The sequence below is a fragment of the Mobula hypostoma genome, chromosome 13, assembly GCF_963921235.1.
Source record: "Mobula hypostoma chromosome 13, sMobHyp1.1, whole genome shotgun sequence".
Taxonomy (NCBI): domain Eukaryota; kingdom Metazoa; phylum Chordata; class Chondrichthyes; order Myliobatiformes; family Myliobatidae; genus Mobula; species Mobula hypostoma.
The window spans coordinates 97064579-97085567 of NC_086109.1; the positions used below are offsets into that span (position 1 = coordinate 97064579).

General features: G+C 40.8%; 1 protein-coding gene across 4 annotated transcripts in view; it reads left to right on the forward strand.

The window, feature by feature from the left end:
• trpm7 (transient receptor potential cation channel, subfamily M, member 7) overlaps positions 1 to 20989 on the forward strand; it is a 149466-nt gene that overhangs the window by 31594 nt on the left and 96883 nt on the right. The window contains exon 1 of one of the 4 annotated variants that reach the window (XM_063066293.1): positions 2815 to 2866. The exons of the other annotated variants lie outside the window; for them this stretch is intronic. The gene's annotated coding sequence lies outside the window, so the exon portion shown is untranslated. Of the gene's footprint in view, positions 1 to 2814; positions 2867 to 20989 lie in introns of those variants that run through there. 4 annotated transcript variants of the gene reach the window in all.

The following is a 20989-nucleotide window of genomic DNA, read 5'->3' on the forward strand; positions in this document are numbered from 1 at the left end:
AGTCAGAGGTAAAGTGGTACTAGAAAGTTTGTGATCCCTGTAGAATTTTCTCTTTCAGCATAAATATGATTGGAGAGGGTACAGAGAGGATTCACTAGAATGATTCTGGGAATGAGTGGGTTGACATATGAGGAACGTTTGTCCGCTCTTGGACTGTATTCCTCGGAGTTTAGAAGAATGAGGGGAGACCTCATAGAAACATTTCGAATGTTGAAAGGCATGGACAGAGTGGATATAGCAAACAACAGGAATTCTGCAGATGCTGCAAATTCAAGCAACACACATCAAAGTTGCTGGTGAACGCAGCAGGCCAGGCAGCATCTCTAGGAAGAGGTGCAGTCGACGTTTCAGGCCGAGACCCTTCGTCAGGACTAACTGAAGGAAGAGTGAGTAAGAGATCTGACGAAGGGTCTCGGCCTGAAACGTCGACTGCACCTCTTCCTAGAGATGCTGCCTGGCCTGCTGCGTTCACCAGCAACTTTGATGGATGTGGCAAAGTTGTTTCCCATGATGGGGGAGTCTAGTATGAGAGGGCATGCATGACTTAAGGATTGAAGGGCACCCATTCAGAACAGAAATGCGAAGAAATTTTTTTAGTCAGAGGGTGGTGAATCTATGGAATTGGTTGCCACGGGCAACAGTGGAAGCCAAGTCATTGGGTGTATTTAAGGCAGAGATTGATAGGTATCTGAGTAGCCAGGGCATCAAAGGTTATGGTGAGAAGGCGGGGGAGTGGGACTAAATGGGAGAATGGATCAGCTCATAATAAAATGGCGGAGCAGACTCGATGGGCTGAATGGCGGACTTCTGCTCCTTTTCTTATGGTCTTATGACCTAAAATGTGATCATATATTCATGTAAGTCCTAAAACTTAGGACTTGGAGAACCCAATTAAATAAATAAAACAAAAAAACCTTATACTTGTTCGTTTATTGAGAAAAAATGGTCCAATATTACTGAAGTCATGATCCAGGACCAACTGCACCACTAGGCAAGCTGTTCTAGGGCAGCTATCTAACAACGTGGAAGATAATTCATGAATATCCTGTCCACAAAAAGGACCAATGGAATCTAACCAGTTATTGCTCCATCAGTCCACTCTCAGTCATCAGACTGATAGATGATTATAGTGAATTCCAGATGTAAGTCAAGAGTGGCTGCTCTTGATATCAAGGCTGAATTTGATTGTGTGTGGTGTCGGGCTTGCTAACACTGTGCTGCCTATCAATGGGAAAATTCTCCAATGAATAGGCTTATACCTTGCACAAAGAAAGATTGTCGGAGCTCAATCATCTCAGCTCTATGACTTTCTAGGTGTGTCCTAGCTGCTTCAGTTCCCTTTCACAATGTCAGCTGTGTGTGTGGAGGGGGGAGAGATGATTGCATATCTTTCAATTCCATTAATATCTAAATAAATGTAAAGAGTAGCCAGTATCTGCACTTGGACTAGTTGGTGGTCAGTAACTTTGGTAGCATGAAAGTGTCAAGCAATAGCCATCTTCTACAAGAGAGAATAGACAATTACCATGACATTTAATAGTTTTGTTGTAGAATTCCCCCATCCTGAGCCTTGCCATTGACCAAAATCTCAACTGGACAGCTGCTAGGAAATGACAAAAGCTGGGTATCCTGTGGTGAATGACTTGTCTGATGCCATCTCTTATTTGAATAAATTAATGCAAAGGAATACTCCCCACCCATCCAAATGAATGCAACTCAGTGAACACTTGAACTGCAGTGCGTCCTGGGTATAGCAGAATTTCCCCCACTACATGCACATTTTGGATGTTTTGTATACAAACTGGAAAATTCAGTGCAATTACCCTGATCCCATCACGCCAGTGGAGATGAGGGCATCAACACCTGCATTTTCCCCTCTAAGTAACCATCATGCTATTGTGGAGAGAGGCCATTTTGTCACTGGAACCTCCACTATGAGAGTATCACAGTTCATGAAAACAATTCACCACTAATACCTCAATAGCAATTAAGGATAGCCTGTAGTGAGCAATAAGAGGCTTTGCCAATGATGCTCACATCCCCAGTATAAAAGTACAATCGTTGTTACATTAAATGTTATTTTCTTTAATCATACACCATTGAAACAAGCTATTTTCCCACCATGTTCCTGCCGTTAATTGTTAATACCATAGTTATGCATCACTTCACCTGAATGCTGTCAGGACCACTGTGTCAAGGAATGCACTTTGAGTGAAAACGGCCCCCTTTCACATCCTCTCTAAATCTCTTGCCCTTAGCCTAAATCTTTAATCTTATCTACTTACGATGAAGTCCTACAGACTATCCTATCTTTACCCGCATTAATTGTATTTGCCTCAGTCATATCTCCTCTTGATATCTGCTCTAGGGAAATGAACCTAGACTTGCCTCATAACTGAATTGTTCCATTCCAGGTAATAGCCTGCTGAACCTACTCTGCATCCTCTACATTGTTGCACCCTTTCTATACCTTAGCTGATCAGAACAACGCACATGACCTCCGTTGAGGTTTGACCCATGTTGTATAAATTGGGATGTAATTTCCCTATTCTTGTATTCAATGCCCTGACTATCAAAGGCCAGTTTGTTTCTATGCTTTACTCTGAAATGATAGCAGATTAATTCAACCTTTTACCATTATGTAAAATAACCTAGATTAGAAACAGTTAATAATTGAGCTGTTTTCCATATTTCAGATGAATATTGTGAACATTAAATTTACATAATGTGCTTTGCTTCGATCTTATAGATTATTCAGTATAATTGATCGATATATGGAAATCCCAGTTAATTGACTTCCGACCCAGCAACTGAGATAGCTTTTTTCTACCTTTGGCTCAGGATGAAAACACATACTGTATAATTTGTAAGTCTCATTAATTTTGGATGTTTAAGGATTTGTTTCGTATTATAGAAATGGTGTCTCAAAAATTCAGGTCCAGTTGTTTACTTTTGCAGAGAGCTTGCTGTTGGTAGACTGGAGGTAAAGGCAGATTTATAGTACAATTTGTGGTCTGGAGAAGGTCTCTGTACAGCTGATCATCAGTAACTGTTGATGGTAATTGGGTATACCTCTGCACACAGACAATTTAACCTGCATGTAGGATGAGGTGGGGAAATTAAACAGAACTGGTTTAAATACAGTTAAGCTCTTTTAATTACAGTGAAGGGGAAAACTCCCTGTTGTGATGAGAGGTTTCCAAAGTATTAATGCCACTCGTCATTCAGATGGCTCCACTTCATCTTGTGAAACTGTATGGTTAACTTTGAAGAGATTTTTTTCCCTGTCTAATATAGCTTTATGATTGTAGCTCACATTAAAAGAGGAGTCTTCCTGTTTTGATGAGATGCATGTTTTAACAAATTGGGGGACTAAACTATTTTACTGAATGTGTTCACAAGTTTCAGCATAATTTACCTTCTTGGGGGCAGTTAGTACTTGAGGGCTTTAACAGAACATAGAACAGTACGGTACAGGAACAGGTCGTTCAGTCCACAATGTTGTGCTGAACCAATTAAATTGGTAATTAACTGGATAGCTAAACTAATTTCTTCTGCCTACATAGTGTCCATATCCTTACATTTTCCTAACCCTCATGTGCCTATCTAAATATATCTTAAAAGTGTCATGTTTCTGCCTCTCCCACCACCCCAGGCAGCACATCCCAGGCTGTTTTTTTAAAACAAAACACTTGCCCCTCGCATCTTCTTTGAAATAACCCCTTATTACCTTAAGTGCATATCTTCTGGTATTAGACTTTTCAACTCCTGGAAAACGGTTATGATTATGCCTCTCAAAATCTTATAAACCTCTATCAGATCTCCCCTTAGCCTCCAGTGCTCCAGGGGAAAATCAAAATCAGGTTTATTACCACCGGTATGTAACATGAAATTTGTTAATTTAGCAGCAGTTCAATGCAATGCATAACCTAGCAGAGGAAAAATAATAAATATAATAAGTAAATCAATTACAGCATATGCATATTGAATAGATTTTTTAAAAAGTGCAAAAACAAACGCTGTGTATTTTAAAAAAAAAAGTGAGGTAGTGTCCAAAGATTCAATGTCCATTTAGGAATTGGATGGCAGAGGGGAAGAAGCTGTTCCTGAATCGCTGAGTAGGTGCCTTCAGACTTCTGTACCTCATACCTGATGGTAACAGTGAGAAGAAAGCACTCTCTGAGTGCTGGAGGTCCTTAATAATGGACGCTGCCTTTCTGAGACACTGCTCCCTAAAGATGTCCTGGGAACTTTGTAAGCTAGTACCCAAGATAGAGCTGACTAGATTTATAACCCTCTGCAGCTTCTTTTGGTCCTGTGCAATAGCCCCTCCATACAAGACAGTGATGCAGCCTGTCAGAATGCTCTCCACGGTACATCTATAGAACTTTGAGTGTATTTGTTGACATCCCAAATCTCTTCAAACCCCTTATGAAGAATAGTCGCTGTTTTACATCGATATGTTGGGACCAGGTTAGATCCTCCAAGGTCTTGACACCCAGGAACTTGAAACAACCCAAGCTTGTCCAATATCTCGTATGCCTTCTAATCTAGGTAACATCCTGGTAAACCTAGTCTGCACCCTCTCCAAAGCCTTGACATCCTTCCTATAATGGTGTGACCAGAAGTGTATGCAATTCTCCAGATGTGGCCTATCTAAGTTTTATAAAGCTGCAACGTAACTTCCCAACTTTTGAACTCAGTGCCTCGGCCAATAAAGGCAAGCATGCCATATGCCTAATTAACCACCCTATCAACATGGGTAGATAGTTTCAGGGAGCTATGAACTTTGACCCCAAGATCCCTCTGCTCATCATCACCTTTAAGGGTCTTGCCCTTGCAGTGTACTGACTTTTTTGCATTTGACCTGTCAATGTGCAACACTTCACATTTGGCCAGGTTAAATGTCATCTGCTATATCTCTGCCCATATCTGCAGCTGATCTATATCTTGTATTTGTTTTGTCAGTCTGCTATAATATGAATATAGTATTAATGGTAAGACTCTTGGCAGTGTGGAGGATCAGAGGGATCTTGGACACTCAGAGCTGCTGCACAGGTTGACTCTGTGGTTAAGAAGGCATACGGGGCACTGATCTTCATCAATTGTGGGATTGAGTTTAGGAGCCGAGGGGTAATGTTGCAGCTATGTACGACCCTGGTCAGACCCCACTTGCAGTTGGTGCTCAGTTCTGGAAACCTTACTACAGGAAGGACATGGAAATCATACAAAGGATGCAGAGGAGATTTACAAGGATGTTGCCTGGATTGGGGAGCATGCCTTATGAGAATAGGTTGCATGAACTCAGCCTTTTCTCATTGGAGTGACAGAGGTTGAGAGGTGACCTGATAAGGGGTGTACAAGATAATGAGAGACGTTGATCGTGTGGATACTCAGAGGCTTTTTCCCAGGGCTGTAATGACTAGCACGAGAAGGCACAGTTTTAACGTGCTTGGAAGTAGGTACAGAGGGTGGTGAGCGCGTGGAATGGGCTGCCAGCAACGATGGTGGAGGTGGATACGATAGGGTCTTTTAAGAGACTCCTGGATAGGTACATGGAGTTTATAAAAATAGAGGGCTATGGGTAACCCTAGGTAATTTCTAAAGTAGGGATATGTTCGGCACAGCTTTGTATTGTGTTGACCGGTTTTCTATGTTTCTATGATATCCACAACACCATCTATCTTTGTATTATGTGTATATTTACTATCCAGCTCATTTACATTTTCATCCAGGTTATTTATATATGTGACAAACAGAGGAATTATTTTGTGAATCATGAATGACTGAAGATGATAGACTTGGAACTATTTCCAAGTTCTGCTGGACTCTGCATGTGACTGACTGGGATGTGAGGGCCTGGATTGTTGTTCTTGTCCTGGAAATGCTGTTTCCATGTTCTGCTGTCTTCAACAGGCTTGTGGTGTGTTTGGAACAGTCCTGGGCACATCTCCATGAATAGATATTAATATGTGCATGTTTCCTTAGGGTGCTTTCTCTGCCTTCCTGATTTGTTTGCTATGATTGAGCTTAAACAGAAAAGTGTGTTTTAAGAGGAGGAAACTAAGAAAAGGAAGCAAGCTGGATCATACGTTCCCTCGACGCTGCTCTATGGAGGTGAATCCAAAGGGGAAAAAGGGCAAAGGGAAATCAAAAGAGGAGAGGATCAGAAATTAGAAAATTTACACTGCACAGGTAGGATATATTGGGCCTCATCATGGTATGGAGAAGACTGTTCAGTATGGGAGTGGAAGGGAAATTGAAACTGCATTTCAGGTGTGGCTGTTGCAGACAAATTGAGGTGCTCTGCAAATTAGTCATCTAGTCTGCACTTGGTCTCATTAATGTGGGAGCACCCAATGCAGTGGATGGAGGAGGTGTATGTAAATCTTTGCCTCACCTGGAAAGACTGTTCCTCCCTCATCATCGTGCGGGGATTGAGCATGTAAGAACGAGTGTTGCACCTCCCATAGTTGTAAGGAATGTGTCAGGGGGATGTGCAGGAAAGGGCATCACAGAAGGATTGGTTCCTGTGAGAGGTGGAACAGGGTGCAGAGGAGAAGATGTGGCTAGTGATGAGATCTAGTTGCAGTGGAGAAAATGACAAAGGGTGATGTGCTGTGTATGGAGGCTAGTAAGATGAAAAGTGAGAATTAGGGGAGCTGGGGTGAGAACAGAAGTCTGAGAAACAGGAAATGCAAATAAGTGTTCCATCAACCATGGTATAGGGGAAGCCATGAATCCAGGAGACTTTCAAGAAAGGGCTGAAAGCATCGGATACTGCGAAAGCTATGGGCCCAGACAAAATCCCGGCAATAGTCCTGAAGACTTGTGCTCCAGAACTTGCCGTGCCACTAGCCAAGCTGTTCCAGTACAGCTACAACACCGGCATCTACACAGCAATGTGGAAGATTGCCCAGGTGTGTCCTGTACACAAGAAACAGAACAGTCCAACCCAGCCAATTACCACTCTATCAGCCTACTCTCACTCATCAGCAAAGTAATGGAAGGGGTCATCAACAGTGCTATCATGCAGCACCTACTCGGCAATGATCTGCTTACGAATGCCCAGATTAGGTTCTGTCAAGGCCACCCAGCTCATGACCTCATCACCTCCTTGGTCTCAACATGGACCAAAGAGCTAAATACCAGAGGTGAGGTGAGAGTGATAACCCTTGACATCAAGGCAGCATTTGACAGAGTATGGCATCAAGTGCCCTTGCTAAAAATGGAGTCATTGGGAATTAGGGGGGCAACCCTCCACTGGTTGGAATCATACCTGACACAAAGGAAGATGGTTGTGGTGGTTGGAGGCCAACCATCTCATCCTCAGGACATCACTGCAGGAGTTCCTCAGGGAAGTATCCTAGGGCCAGCCATCTTCAGCTGCTTCATCAATGACTGGCCTTCCGTCATAAGGTCAGAAGTGCGGATGTTGGCAGAAGACTGCACAATGTTCTGCACCGTTCATGACTCCTCAGATAGTGAAGCGGTTCATACCCAAATGCAGCAGGACCTGGACAATATCCAGGCTTGAGCTGACCAGTGGCAAGTAACATTCGAGCCACGCAAGTTCCAGGCAATGACCATCTCCACAAGAGAAGGTCTAACCATCGTCCCTTGACATTCAGTGTCTCACCATCACTGAATCTCCTACTATCAACATCCTGGGGATTACCATTGACAGGAAACTGAACTGGTCTAACCATATAAACACTGTGGCTACCAGAGCAGGGCAAAGGCTAGGAATCCTGTGGCATGTAACATACCTCCTGACTCCCCAAAGCCTGTCCACCATCTACAAGGCTCAGGTTAAGAGTGTAATGGAATACTTGCCACTCACCTGGATGAGTGCAGCTCCATCAACACTCAAGAAATTCATCACCATCCAGTACAAGGCAGCCACTTGATTGGTACCCCTTCCACAAGCATCCAATCCCTCCACCATCGACAAACAGTTTCAGCAGTGTGTACTATCTACACGATGCCCTGCAACAACACACCAAAGTTCCTAAGGCAGCACCTTCCCGACCCACGATCGCTACCATCTAGAAGGACAAAAACAGTAGATACCTGGGAACACCACCGCTTGGAAATACCCCTCCAAGTCGCTCACCATCCTGACTTGGAAACCTATCACCATTCCTGCAGTGTCACTGGGTCAAAATCATGGAATTTCCTCCCTAACAGCACCGTGGGTGTACCTACACCTCAGAGACTGCAGTGGTTCAAGAAGGCAGCTCACCATCACCTTCTCAAGCCCAACTAGGGATAGGCAATAAATACTGGTTTAGCTGGCGATGCCCACATTCCATAAATGAATGAATAAATAAAAGGATGTCTTGGAAACTGCGAAAAGGGGATAGCATTGTTATAACAGACAAGCTGGAAAGTGATGTAATTTGGGTACCAATAGGTTCGGTGAGTTTATTATAAATGTCTGTCTGAGTTTGTCACACCACATGCATTGGCGCTAGCTGCACATGTCTTTTCATTGGCTATGTTGAACGGACCTTGTTCGAAACTTCTTTAATAGCACTCCCCAACTCTTTCTGTTTTATCAACTGTTAATCAGAAGGTAGTGCCTTCTTTGGCTTTTTGACATAAGCTTTTAACTTTTTTATCTAAGGACTTGTATTCTGTAGGATTTGCTTTCTTCTGTCCCCTTTCTTCCGTTAGATTTTTGATTTCATCTGTCATCCATTTATTCTTTGTGCTTTTTTCTTTTTTAAGAATCACTGACTTTGCTGATTCTACCAAGGCATCTTTTAGAGAGTTAAATTTCATTTCTACATGATTGCTATCATCTTCAACAGATGCTGTTTCTTGACTTTGAAATCTATTCCTTACTTCAATTGTAAATTTTTGTCTTAAGTTTTCTTTAATTGCAAGTAGTCAAGGGATTGTTCAGGTATTTGCTGCTTTAGTTTTTTAAGTTTTACTTTTACATGACATACTACTGGGTTATGGTCACTATTACAGTCAGCACCTGGATATGTTTTGCATTGAGTCACTGAGTTTCTAAATCTTTGGTTTATAGTAATAAAGTCAATTTGATTTCTAGTGTTATCACCTGGACTTTTCCAGGTCCACAAGCGGCTTGGTTGGTTTTTAAAGTAGGTATTCAGAATGACCTGATTATTCATCTTGCACCATTCTACCCATTTCTCACCTCTTTCATTTCTTTCCCCTAGTCCAAATTTTCCTATGGTATTTCCATTAGCGCCTTGTCCTACTTTAGCATTTAGATCTTCCATGACAATAACAATATCTTGAGATTTGCATCCATTCTTTGCTTGTTCAAGCTCTTCACAGGATTTATCTATATCTTCATTTGTTCCATCTTTTGTTGGTGCATATACCTGTATAATTGCTAAATGTCAAAAAGCCAAAGAAGAATGGTTAAACCAGGAATGTGAGCAAATAGAAAGAATCCCTATTACTGATCCAAAAAGGTTACACCAACAAATCAAGAATATCACTGGTAAAAAGCTCCTCTGTTCTTCAGGTGGATGTTTGAAAGCAAAAGACAGTACCATTATCATGAAAAAAGATGAGATTATGAACAGATGGACTGAGTATATTCAGGAATTGTTTGAAGACGATCGAGGCAAAAAACCAGAAATTAAGAAAAACATTGAAGGTCCAAGTATTTTAAAATCTGAAGTTTGTAATGCAGTAAATAAGATGAAAAAAGGAAAGGCAGCAGGTCCTGATGAATTAGTAATAGAACAAATTATTGCCCTTGAAGATTATGGAATTGAAAAACTTACTGATTTAATCAATGACATTTATGAGACTGGAATAATACCAGAAGAGATGAAAAAAATCAGTATTTATCACCCTTCCTAAGAAAGCTGGAGCAATGGAATGTGAATTACATAGGACCGTAAGTTTAATGAGTCATATCACCAAGATACTTCCTAAGAATTTTGATGACGAGCTAAAGTAAGATCCAAGCTGAAATAGGCAAAGAACAATGTGGTTTTGTGAAAGACGAAGGTACAAGAAACGCGATATTGATGTTAAGGATACTATCGGAACGAGCTATTCATGTGCAAACAGATTTGTTTGTTTTATCGACTACACAAAAGCATTTGATAAAGTGAAGCACAATAAGTTATTTGAAATATTGCAGAAAGCTCTAGATCTAGATTCGAAAAACCTCTGCCTAATCGGAAATCTGTACTGGGAACAAACTGCCGCTGTAAGAATAGTTGGAGAAGTGAGTCAGTTTACGAAAATCAAGAGAGGCGTTAGACAAGAGTGTGTTTTCCCCCCTGATTTACTTCATGTGTACAGTGAGACAATATTACAAAAAATAAGAGACATCTTGTGAAAACAGCAATAAATTCAGATATGTAGATGGCACTGCGTTAATTGCAAGTTTGGAAGAAGAACTACAAAATTTAATTGATATAATTGTTGAAGAAAGTGCAAAAATGGGTCTATCTATCAATTGCAAAAAGATAATGTATGGTGATATCCAAAAAGAAGGAGAATCCTATCTGCAGGCTGAGAATAAATGGGGAAGACATAAAACAAGTACAGAACTTTTGCTACTTAGGAAGCTGGATGACATCAGATGGCAGGTGCGACATGGACATCAAAAGAAGAATAGGGATGGCAAAAGACACTCCCTTTACGAGAATGAAGAGTATACTGACCAATACTAAACTAGGCATGACAACCCACCTCAGAGTACTGAAATGTTACGTTTATCCAGTTATGTTATATGGCTCAATGTTGGACAATATCTAGTGACATGAGGAAACGAATTGTAGTAGCAGAAATGTGGTTTTTGAGGAGGATGCAAAGAATATCATGGACGAAAGGAATATCTAATAATGTCATGAACAGAGCAAACACAAAAAGAGAAATAATGTATGAGATCATGAAAAGGCAACATAACTTCATTGGACATGTGATTAGGAAAGAGGAGTTAGAATGCATGGTAATTATGGGAAAGATTGAAGGGAAGAAAGCAAGAGGAAGACAAAGACAAATGATGATGGAGACAGCAGCCAGAGAACTGGAAATGAATACCAATGAATTGATCTACTTGACCTGAAACAGGAGTGTGTGGGCCATGGCAGTCAAAGCTCAAACTGGGCACGGCACCTGATGATGATGCGTGCCGCCTTTAAGCTTAGGTCAAGCTGTTAATGTAGATTGCTATATTTTTCTCTTTTTCTCATATGAGATGTTGAGCTGTCAGATTTATTCACATTAACACAGGATATGCAATGTGTATATTGTAATGTGTTTAACTTAGCATTTCTTTGATATACCTTAAATAGTTTTATAAAGCTATGAAAAGTATTGTTTGCTGAAAGCTCTAGGCATTTATTCATATACGTGCCTGCACTCTGCACAAAAAAATGTTTGCACTAACGCATTTTTGGATGACTTCCATTTATTGGAGGCAGACTTGCCTGCAGGTAGCTGACCCTAGACTGCTTTTGCCAGCTCTAATTTTGTGCCAGAATTGGGTCTTCCACAATTCATGATCTTGATTTCAGGTGCATTCTTTTTAATTGCTTTGATACTTAAGAATTGTGATCGTAATCGTCAAAATGTTCTTCCACTCACAATCCTACCACTTGCCCAGCTATATTCCCAAAGTTTAAGTACTTTACTGTCCCTTTCCTAGCAGGACTATCTGCTGCCTCAAAGTCTTCTGAATGCACTTTTAAAATAATCACACTAAATTCCTGGTTGAAATCACCTACGAGTGTAACCTATTACACTTGCGCTTGTCTGTGATTTTTATACATGTGCCCTGCTTTTTGTCCTAAGTGTTAGGATCCCTGGGGGGTATTCTACAAGCTTACCACCCTTTGGTTTGCTGATCCATTTGGTTAATTATTTGCTCTGTAGGGAAAGACTGCATGCAGTGTAATTCAGCCGTACTTGGCATTTTGAATCATATTGGATTTTGCTTTAATTTAAAATGTTATTAAAGCCAGCTTTCAGGTTGGCCAAAGAAACTACCTACAGTTATTGAAGATGACAAGTTTCAACAATCTTCTGTGCAAAGTGCATTGTTAAAGGATTATGATGCTTAGAAAGTGGGACTGTTGAGAAGGGGACCACTTCACTGAAGATGTTAGCTATTCTGCAGCACACATCTGCTTTTGCTATTTATTAATTTCCACAAATTCTTGTTTCACACTTGTTTTTCTTTATTTTTACTGTTAAATTCTTGCACTCTAAGTATCTTAAATGGAACAATTTAGGTGCCAATAATTAACATGGTTTTTGTAAGTCTGTAAACTACTCCGAACTAGAAAACATGCTAATCAGTTCAGCGTGCTGCCTCCTTTCACCACTAATATATGCTATGATACAAAGTTCACTTTCACAATAATATTGAAAACTTCTGTCTGGAGCTGATTTGATCCTCATTTGCAAGTCCCTATCCGGTTTCAGTGTTTTGTACATTGTATAGATGTGGTGAATGGGCTTGTTCTTTCTCCCTGACACTGGGAAATCTAGAACTAGACGGCATAGTTTAATGAGAGGTGAAAGATTTAGTAGAAACATGAGGAGAAACCAGATTGGTATCTTTGTGGAATGAACTGCCAGTGCGAGTGGTTGAGGCAGGTACAATAACAAGTTTACATGACAATTGGACAGTCTCGTGAATTAGAAAGATCTAGAATATTATGGGATTAGCTTGGAATGGGCATCTTGGTTGGCATGGACCAGCTGAGCAGAAGGGTTTGTTTCTATCCTGTATAACCGATTAAGTGTTGGATGACGGAAAGGGAATTGAGCCTTCCCTGCAGGCTTAGCTGGCTGTCAGATCTAATCAAGAACACCATCCCTGCTACTCTGGACCTGCACTAGTTTGCCTGTAAGGCAAACAGATCAACCAAGGACATCATTTCCACCGCACTCCACATTGTAGTGAAATACCTGGAGCATAAGGACACTACACCAGAATGCTTTTTATTGACTACAGTTGTGCCTTCAATACCATACTCCCCAAGAGGTTGACTGTTGAACTGCACAATCAGGGACTCAATATCATCTGGATTCTGGACTTCCTTGCCTGTTGTATCCAGATAGTCAGATTAGGCAAGTACATATCAACCTCCCTACTTCAAATTCTGGTGCACTGCAGGAATGTGTACTGAGCCCATTACTTCACCCTCTCTTCACCCATGACTGAGCTTCTGTCCATGACACAAACTTCGTCAAAATCAGTGATTGGATTAATTACAAATCACAATGAGGGGTGGTGCAGAAACTGTGAATGGTGCAATAACTATAACCTTTCACTCAATCAAAAGAAAAACATGGTTATGGATTTCAGAAAATCAAGAAGCTATGAATGAGCTTCACTACATATAAACAGTGAAGCGGTGGAAAGGATATCCAGCTTTAAATTCTTGGGAATGAACATCAGAGAGGAGCTCTCTTGGACTACCAACATCTTCTTGATGTTTGGGAAGGCTCAGCAGTGTCCATCAGGACTGCACAGAACATCATTGGAACAAGACTACCAGATATGGATGCAAACACAAGGAAATCTGCAGATGCTTGAAATTCAAGCAACACATAAAAATTGCTGGTGAACGCAGCAGGGCAGGCAGTATCTGTAGGAAGAGGTACAGTCGACGTTTTGGGCCAAGACCCTTCGTCAGGACTAACTGAAAGAAGACATAGTAAAAGATTTGAAAGTGGGAGGGAGAGGGGGAGATCCGAAATGATGGGAGAAGACAGGAGGAGGAGGAGGGATGGAGCCAAGAGCTGGACAGGTGATTGGCAAAAGGGATATGAGAGGATCATGGGACAGGAGGCCCAGGGAGAACGAAAGGGCGGGGGAGCCCAGAGGATGGGCAAGGAGTATAGTGAGAGGGACAGAGGGAGAAAAAGGAGAGACAGAGGGAAAAAAAATTAATAATGTAATAAATAACAGATGGGATATGAAGGGGAGGTGGCACATTAACGGAAGTTAAAGAAGTCTGTGTTCATGCCTCAGGTTGGAGGCTACCCAGACGGAATATAAGGTGTTGCTCCTCCAACCTGAGTGTGGCTTCATCTTTACAGTAGAGGAGGCCGTGGATAGACATGTCAGAATGGGAATGGGACGTGGAATTAAAATGTGTGGCCACTGGGAGATCCTGCTTTCTCTGGCGGACAGAGCGTAGATGTTCAGCAAAGCGGTCTCCCAGTCTGCGTCAGGTCTGCAATCTCGCTGTCCACAGCAATAACAATAAAGCTAACAAAACTAGATGTTACTGCTGCTGAAATATTTTTTTAAAAATCAAACCATTTTATCAATTTAAGAAAACTTGAATTAAAAAAAAATCACACTTAACATTTAACTAAATGCAATTAATTAAAAAAGAAAGGTTTTTGCTTTTGGCCATTTTTCTCCATTGAACAGAATGGAGAATATTGCACCAGAGTGCATGAATACGCAGTGTTAGAGGGGTGTTTGCTGGAACTTTTGAGGAACAAACTAGTGAAGGACAGGCAGGTTCAGCATTTTTGTGTACATATACGAGAATCCTGAATCTAATGGTACTTACCTAGGGAAAATAATAATTCTGCATGGAATAATGGGTGTTACACTTGTGGCTTTTGTTCTTTTAGACTTACGCTGCTGCATAAATACTGATTTACTATTGGGCAATTGCTTGTCTGTTATAAAAGCTGCTGCTGTTGGAGTAGATTTGTTTGTTGCTAACAATTTATTTTTAGAACTTTTTGCATTTTTGGGGCATTACTTCTGTGCAGATTGTATCTGAGCATTTTAAAGATTTGAGTTTATTGAAATTGAAGGCAGGAAGGATTTTTTTTGTGGTCCAAAATCCCTATCAAGTACAAAAGTACTGAATCAGCCATCATTGTAATGCAAATAACTTCCAATTTAAAGCATTAGAAAATAGATCCATAATTGGATCTGAAGTATTACAGCGAGGAGCTGACGGCATAGATTGACAGGTTTTGAAAATATGCTGCTATAGACCAGTGTGCGAAGTACAAGAGTTGAGTGTAGAGTGGAGAAAATTATAACATTACATAGCAGAATTAAGTTCTAAACCACTTCCAGCCTTGAACAGAAGCCCAGATGGCTTCCCACTACCAATACACTTATTCTAGCAAATGGAATCCATGAACATTTTGAAAGGCAGGGTCCAATCGAGGATTATCAGCATGCTTTGTATTGGGGGATAAATTCTGTCTCGCTTCTAACTTGATAGAGCTTTTTAAGGACAAAGGATGTTGGTGAAGGCAGGGAAATGGAAATTGCCTATATGAACCAAGTCAGGCAGCACCTAGTTGGGAAGATCTTGCAAATTTAGTCAAAAAGCAAAAATAAGAATTGTGTAATGTTTGAGATACCGATATTAGATAGAGCTTTTGAGGAATATAAAGGAAGCAGAAGACAACTAAACAGGTATTCTGAAAGGGACCATAAAATCACTTTGGTGAGGAGAGGAGATTTAAAAGAATCTCATGGCATTTTACACATGCATTAAAACAGAGGACCCCTAGAGAGTGAAGATAGGACCACTCAAGGAGAAAGGGAAATTTATGACTAGAACAAGAGGAAAAAGCTCTAGAGTACAATGATTACATTGCATCAGTATTGACCAAGGAGGACAGTGAGATCAAGGGGGTTATGCATATATTCCGGGGCATGTTGATATCAAGAAACATAGAAAATAGGTGCAGGAGTAGGCCATTCAGCCCTTCGAGCCTGCACTGCCATTCAGTATGATCATGGCTGATCATCCAACTCAGAACCCTGTACCAGCCTTCCCTCCATACCCCCTGATCCCTTTAGCCACAAGGGCCATATCTAACTCCCTCTTAAATATAGCCGATGAACTGGCCTCAACTGTTTCCTGTGGCAGAGAATTCCACAGATTCACCACTCTGTGTGAAGAAGTTTTTCCTAATCTTGGTCCTAAAAGGCTTCCCCTTTATCCTCAAACTGTGACCCCTCGTTCTGGACTTCCCCAACATCGTGAACAATCTTCCTGCATGTAGCCTGTCCAATCCCTTTAGGATTTTATACGTTTCAATCAGATCCCCCCTTAATCTTCTAAATTCTAACGAGTACAAGCCCAGTTCATCCAGTCTTTCCTCATATGAAAGTCCTGCCATCCCAGGAATCAATCTGGTGAACCTTCTTTGTATTCCCTTTATGGCAAGAATGTCTTTCCTCAGATTAGGAGACCAAAACTGCACACAATACTCCAGGTGTGGTCTCACCAAGGCCTTGTACAACTGCAGTAGTACCTCCCTGCTCCTGTACTCGAATCCTCTCGCTATAAATGCCAGCATACCATTTGCCTTTTTCACCGCCTGCTGTACCTGCATGCCCACTTTCAATGACTGGTGTATAATGACACCCAGGTCTCGTTGTACCTCCCCTTTTTCTAATCGGCCACCATTCAGATAATCTGTTTTCCTATTTTTGCCACCAAAGTGGATAACCACACATTTATCCACATTAAATTGCATCTGCCATGAATTTGCCCACTCACCTAACAGAAAGGAGTTGTTGGGTCTCTTGAAGAGTATTAAGGTAGATACATCCCAGAGCTCAATGAGATTTATCTCTGTTAATAGAGAGAGGCAAGAGAGGATATTGCTAGGGCTTTGACAGATCTTTGTAACTTTAGCTGCGGTGAGGTCTCAGAGGAATGGAGAACAGCCATTTTCTTTCCTTTGTTTAATAAGGAAGGTAGAGACAAACAGGAAGCTATAGATCAGTGATTTTTTTTTCCCATCAGTAGCAAAGGAAATTATTGCAGAAGATACTTGGGGATAGAGTCTGCTTGCGACTGGAAAAGTACTGACTAATTGGGACTGGGCCACATGCTTCCTGCAGGCAATGCTGTGTCCAGTTATTGAAGTTCTTAACTGAGCATAAGTGATTTGGTGTCATCTGTGGCAGTGTTATGCTTATTGTTATATACAAAGCATAAGTTGCCTTAGCTATTAAGTAGATGGTCTAGGAAGAGCATATGTCTTTGGCAGTTGTGAAATGTAGAGCCTGTTGCTGGTGGATGGTTGATGTTAGAGAACTGTCCATTTTTCTGATTCGCCTTAAGGGCAAATAAAATTGCTTTAAGTATATCAGTCAGACCACATTGAAGCACTGTTAGTTCCAATGAAGTATATACTGTGGATTCTGATTAACTGGGACATGTCAGGACCAGTGCAATATGGCTCATATAAAAGACAAACTACCATATAACTAGTAACATGTTATGTATTTAAATGAAATGCAGAATGATTTAGAACACTATCAGTACTACTACAGTGCTATAAAACTATTAGTTCCTAATGGAGGAATTCATCTGTGTTCTTTTTGATTGACTGCAAATGAACAAAATCAGTGCAGACATCTAGTGTAGATAATGGACTGCCTTCGTACAATGCTGTCAAGGATCGCATCCTCCAAATCTTCATTTTCTTTGTAACATTCAAGATGATGTTGATACCTTCAAATTCTTTGTAGTTTCTAACTTGAAGTCCTGAAGTTGATCCATTTTTGTTTCTGGCATCTCTAAGCCTGATGACAGTGAGCAAATCAGTTCTGGATTCTCTTGCTGCTTGTTTCTCACCAATTTTCAGTACTAAAAATCACTGCTATTTGAACACAAGACCACACAACTGACACAATTTTAAAAACTGTTTGCTCTAACAGCCACATCTGACACTAGTTAGAAACTGATCAGCAAACTGTCTCCTGCCTTAGTTAAGCACAGTGTTGCAAATCAAGTAAGGGAATTCCAATAATTTTCTCAATTAGTTTTTACTCTTTTAAGAGTTGTCCCTGATAAGCAACTGTCCTGATTAACTGGAATCCACTATACTTGGAGTCATAGAAAAGTACAGCACAGGAACTTTGTTCCATCTATACTGTGTCAAACCATTTAAGCTGTCTGCTCCAGTTGACTTGCACTAGGATGACAGCCCACCATACCTGTACCATCCATGTACCTATCCGAATTCTCTTAAATGTTGAAATCAATCTTGCATGTACCACTTGTGCTGGCAGCTGGTTCCATGCTCTCTCAATCCTCTGAGTGAAGAAGTTCCCTTTATTTTCCCCTTAAACATTTCACCTTCACCCTCAACCCATGACCTCTAATTCTGGTCCCACCCAACTTCGGAAGAAGCTGCTTACATTTACCCTATCTATACCCCTTAGTACTGTTGTGGATTGTACACATCTTGCATTACATCAGATTGGTTTCGTACCTTTGTACTTTTTGATGAAATACCCACTTTTGTTACCACTGAATTGATCGTTTCCAGAATGAGCATTTTGCTTGCGTTTCCTGCCCATTCCTCATTGTGCATGAGAAGTGGAGAGAGGGTAGCTTTGAAGAATTCAAAGTAATTATTAATCCCAAATAATAAGGGCCTTTACAGTATTAATTCTTGTACTAAAGTATTTGTTTTTAAAGTGTATTTCCTGGGAATTCTAAACTAGAACCACGGAAAATCATTTTATTCCTGTACTAGACGAGGTATTGCAATCTGAGTTTGCTTTTCTCGTAAGTTTGCGTGGGTCAAGATACTTTTTAAACTTCTAAACTGAAGCCTGTAAGTTCTCTGATTTTACTGGTGTGTCTGTTTATTTGTCATTTCTTCCTCTTTCAAATAATGTTTACTGGTCTTTCAAAGCTCTTTCCCCACACAATTGACTGAAGTTGTAGTTGGTCCTTTACAATAACCAAAAGAAAGCAGAATTTGGTGAGAGAAGCAGCCCCTGGAAGGTGTAATAACAGAGTCACAGTGAAGGGAAGTAATTTTTAATTTAATTCCACCAATTTAATTTTAATTGGTGGAATTGTGTACTGGGTTGGTGAGGAATGAACAAGGATGTACAAGTTCATCCTGCCGCTCTTAATGTCCAAATCAACAGGGTCCTCACTCTTTAATTATGTTAAAGAATTGGAATTGATTTATTATAATCACACACACAGAGTAACAGTGGAAAAACTTGCTTTGCATGCCTTTCATACAGATCATTTCATTACACAGTGCTTCGAGGTAGTACAAAGTCAAACAATGATAAAACTCCTACAGAGAAAGTGCAGTATAGTCAGGCAATATGATAAGTTCGTAATGAAGTAGATTGTATCACACTTGGCAACTGTTCAGTGGCCCCATAAATGGATTAGCTGCTTTATGTAAAAAGTATTCTATCTATTTGTTATTAATGTTATATAGTTAGAAGTTGATCTGTCCAAAGAATATTTTGTACAAATTTGAAATGGTCTTTGGTTTAGTTTTGCTGTATTGTGTACTAACCAGTTGTAACCAGCAGAGGAAGGTGGGCCCTTTGCTGGTTATACACAGCACACAGATTGGCCATACGTCCACGTATATTCTCAGCATTATGTACTTGCGTTACCTGCAATCTGCCTATTGCCTTGACAATTTTGTCCATGGAAATCCTGTGGTTTGACTTCCTAAATGTCTGTTCGCCAATAAAAAAGAAAAAGCTGCAGATTTCAGAAATATGAAATAAAAGCCATAAAACACAGGAGTAGAATTAGACCATTTATCCCATCAAGTCTGCTCCACCAGTCAACTGTGGTTGATCCTTTTCTCCCCCCCACCCCACTCCCCGGCCTTCTGCCTGTTACCTTCGATGCCGTGTCCAATCAAGAACCTATCAAGCTCTGCCTTTAAATGGATGCCCCACTATCCTGAGGCTGTGCCCTCTTGTCTTAGACTCTCCCACCATGGGAAACATCCCATTACCACCCTGGAGGTCCTGCTTTGCTTTCTGCCTAGCTTTCTAAATTCTCTTTTCAGGACCTGTTTGCTTTTCCTTCCTATGTCATTGGTACCAATATGTACCAAGACTATTGACTGTACCATTCCTTCTCCTGAAAGTCACCCAGCTACCCGTCTCCTGCAACTTGGGGTGGGTATTTTCTTGTAACTCAGATCAGTGGTCTCCCCACTCTCCCGTACAAGCCGAAGGTCATCCAGCTGCTGGATTCTTGCCCATTCTCCTCATCTAAGTCCTTCTGAAGCTTTCCTGTTTCCTCAACATTATCTGCCGTTCAGCAACCTTCATATCTGCAAACTTGGCAACAAAACCATCTATTCCATCATCTGAATCATTGATATACGGCACAAAAAGAAGTGACCCAACATAGACCCTTGTGGAGTGACGTTAAAGAGTGGAATGACATTTACAATTTTCTTTCCCTCTGGTACCATGCCAGAGCACAATGACTTTTTGAGAGATCATTACTAATACCTCTACCTCTTTCAGAACTCTAGGCTGCAGTTCATTTTGTCTGAGTGACTTGTGTACCCTTAGGTCTTTCGGCTTTTTGAGCACCTTCTCTGCTGTAATAGTAACTGCAATCACTTCTTTCTTTTACACCCTTCAATCTCTGGCACACTGCTAGTGACTTCCACAGTGAAGACTGATGTAAAATACTTATTTAGTTCATTTGCCATTAGTTCTCATGCCTGACTTTCTAGTGGTCCTATATCCACTCTCATCTCTCAATTTTTACATTCTTGAAAAAGCTTTTATTATCCACTTTGATATTATTTGCTAGCTTGCTTTCATATTTCATCTTTTCCCTCGTAATGATTCCTTTCGTTGCTCTCTGTAGGTCTTTAAGGGCTTCCCAATCCTCTATCTTCCTGCTAATTTTTCCTTTGTATGCCCTGTCTTTTATTTTTACATTAGCTTTGACTCCCCTTGTTAGCTATGGGTGTACCATTTTGTCATTTGAGTATTTCTTTGTTTTGGGAATAAGACTATCCTGTATCTTCCTCATTTTTCCCAGAAACTCACACCATTGCTGCTCTGCTGTCATCCCTGCCAGCAGCTCCTTCCAATTTACTTTGGCCAACTCTTCTTTCATACCACTAATTTCCTTTACTCCACTGAAATACTGCTACTTCAGACTTTACTTATTATCAGATTTCAAGTTGAACTCGATCATACTGTGATCACTGGCTCCTAAGGGTT